Genomic DNA, 3,076 nt, shown 5'->3' on the forward strand with positions numbered 1-3,076 from the left:
CCCTATGCTCTTAAACCATAAAATTGATGAAAAATATGATCACGTATTTCGATCTCTTTTTTTCTTTTTTTTTTTTAAATATAAAAGGTATAAAGAATGATAATGAGATTTATTATAAATTAAAATTTCTTGCGTTGCATCCACATATGAATGATCGCTAGAGGAATATTATTATACGCAAATCTCTTGGCTGTGGCCTGATTAATAATCAAACTGTATTTCCAATTCAATTTCAAGATTGAGGTTTCGAGTTCAAATTTTAGAATATACAATTACTCACTCGAGAGTTATAAGGGAGAAAATCCATGGCATAATTCAACGAATACTTGTTCAGTAAAAGAAAGATAGACAATAGGAGAAAGAATTAAAAAATTAATTTTTAAATACTTAAAAATATATTTATCACTTTTTGATGTAATAATATGATTCTCTCTTTTTACACAGTCTATATATATATATATATATTGAGTAAGTATTGCTAATTACAATTTTAGTACCATAATATTTTTCTCGTTACCAGGAAAAATAATTAATCAACTTTAGAATAAACCATATCAAGCATTTCAATTTTTTTTAATAAAAAATAAACCATATCAAGCATTTCAATTTTTTTATTTTAAACACAATATTTATCAAGCATTCTCCCTTAATGAATTCACTCTTGAGAATTTCTTTCGATGCTACAAATTAAATTGAGCTTTCAAATCTTTCATCGATCAGATGCTCTCCCATGTGAACCTAACTAACTATAAAGTAGTTGGTTTTGCTTAGATAATACACAATGTATTGCAATCTCTCAACAAATAGCTACATTTATGTTTCCTGTCATTAATTTTAAAGATCCAACAGATCTCATTTTACATCTACATGTGTCTGCCTCATGATGTTCGCATAAGAAATCAGAGAAGATGTTTCACCTTCACCTACCCCGACGAAACAGTTGAGAGCATTGATGATATTGATGCAAATGGGCCTTTAATTGATTCACCATGGAACCAAATGCCACCACTGGCAATTCATTTGGCTTCAAGTCTATTTTGTGTGAAATTTTATTATTTTTTTAAATTATTTTTTTAATGATTTTCAGTTGTTTTAATGTGTTAATATTAACAATAAATATCAAAATAAATAATATTATTTTAATATATTCAATAACAAAATAATAATAATAATAACCGCTGTCGCGATGATAAAGTACCCTGCAGAAACTAATTATTTACTACTACTCCTGTGCTTTTTCCATGCTATTGCATGCAGTAATTACTATACAGATTTCATGTAGAGATTGGAAATCTTAAGGAACTAAACTTAAAAGAGATTTACATTCACACAGGCTGACTGCACATGGCATGTATTCATGAAAAAAAAAGAGATAAGAAAGAACATGGAATGAATCAGAGAATTAAACACGTACTCATGATCAATTTATATGATGAATAGCAAAAGCACATATAGCCCTTTGGGGTGTAAAGAAGACAGAAGATCAGAATGTAGCAAGAAACATTTATAAGCAACTGTATTGATGAATTAAAAACCTAAATTGTATCTGATCCGTCTTGTAGACAACCAAAGTACTGCTCTCAAACAAGTACTTCATTGAACAAAGATAGCAAAACCAAAAACTGAGCCAACATTGAACAGAAGAAAGAGAATCATAAAATAAAAAAGAGGTAAAGCTGGATAGACATATAGATCAAAATTATGAAAAAGACCTTAGCTAGGCAAGCAACATGTGTTTTTGCATGAAGAACAACAAGAAGAACCCCCGAGGATCTTCCTTTCAGTTTGTTGTCTTCTTGGTATTTTCCTCGCGGAGAAAATCAAGCAAGACTGTGCTCTTGCATTTCGGGCATTTGGGATCCACCTCGGATAACATAATATACATGAGGCATCGAGGACAGCCAACTAGCACCATAGGAGTTGTGTCTGGGCAGCTGGGGTAGTTGACAGTCATGTCTTCAGGCTCCGATGAAACACAAGAGCTGTCTGCCGACATATCCCAAGATGAGTTCGAAAGCGATTCAACCTGTTGATTAGGCCTAGGTGGTGAAAGGTTCAGCTTCAAATCCAACATCGGGCTATTCCCTCCTTTACTCATTTCCTTTAGAAAATGAATGAAACAGTAAAATCAGAAAATTAATAGTTAAACAAAATTTAGAACAAGAGGTGTGATCAAATCTATCTAAGATTTGAAGAAAATAGCCTACCTTGTGTCAAAGTAGAATTGGAAGTCGTAGAAGTGGTAAGAACTGGCAATATGAACAATAGTACCTAAATTAGGTAGCTAGTATGCATCTATCCTCCACAACTAATTACAAGAGTTTCTTGTTGAAACTTTCCTTTACACCATTATATAGTGATTTTGAGGAAGGGACAGAAAAATGGGTCTTTCTTTAGTTGCTAATTAATTATGGGTGGGGATAGAGGGTAAGTATAGAAATTAAAGGGAGGAAGCAAAAGGTGATAGAAAGTGAATTTGATGCAAGAAAAAACCGGTGGAAGAGGGTAAATTATTGCCACAAATTGTATTAATTGTGGCAGACGAAATAACCCGGCCCAATAAGGGGGATTAAATATTGCCTCTCGTTAACAAATACTCTAAAAAAAATATAAAAACATGGGAAAATACTATTTTCCATGCTATTATTTATTAAAGAACAAATTATAATAAATTACCACAGTGACTTGTTTTTTTAGGCCCAAATTAATTACCAATTAAAACATATTTATTAAGAATTAATAATATTCAAAGATAGGTGACGAAGATGAAAAACATGGTAAAAAAAAGATGTTGTTTCTAAAATTGAAACTAAACGGCCATTATAGTCCTTAACTTTTCAAATTATAAATTTTTAATGCTTAAAACTTTGCAAAATTTAATTTTGATTTCAAACTTTATTATTTTATTTTTTGGTTTTTGGTTTGAGAGGAGATAAAGAAAGTTACTGAATTCTAGTTATAAAAAAAGAAATTATTGGTTGAAACTAATTTTAACCAAGAAAACGAATAGTTTTGGTATTAATAAGTTTTTTTTTAATACAGAACAATTGTACAAGTTGTTTTTCCCTTTAACTTT

General features: G+C 30.6%; 1 long non-coding RNA gene across 1 annotated transcript; it reads right to left on the bottom strand.

Moving 5' to 3' along the window:
• Positions 1–1,556: 1,556 nt before the first annotated feature.
• Positions 1,557–2,414, bottom strand: LOC105138764 (uncharacterized). The gene is made up of 2 exons (XR_844845.1): positions 2,208–2,414; positions 1,557–2,101 (listed from the first exon to the last, which is right to left on the bottom strand). It is a non-coding gene; the product is annotated as an uncharacterized LOC105138764 (long non-coding RNA).
• Between the last annotated feature and the right edge of the window lie 662 nt (positions 2,415–3,076).

The sequence above is a fragment of the Populus euphratica genome, unplaced genomic scaffold, assembly GCF_000495115.2.
Source record: "Populus euphratica unplaced genomic scaffold, PopEup_1.0 scaffold3.1, whole genome shotgun sequence".
NCBI classification, from domain to species: Eukaryota; Viridiplantae; Streptophyta; class Magnoliopsida; order Malpighiales; family Salicaceae; genus Populus; species Populus euphratica.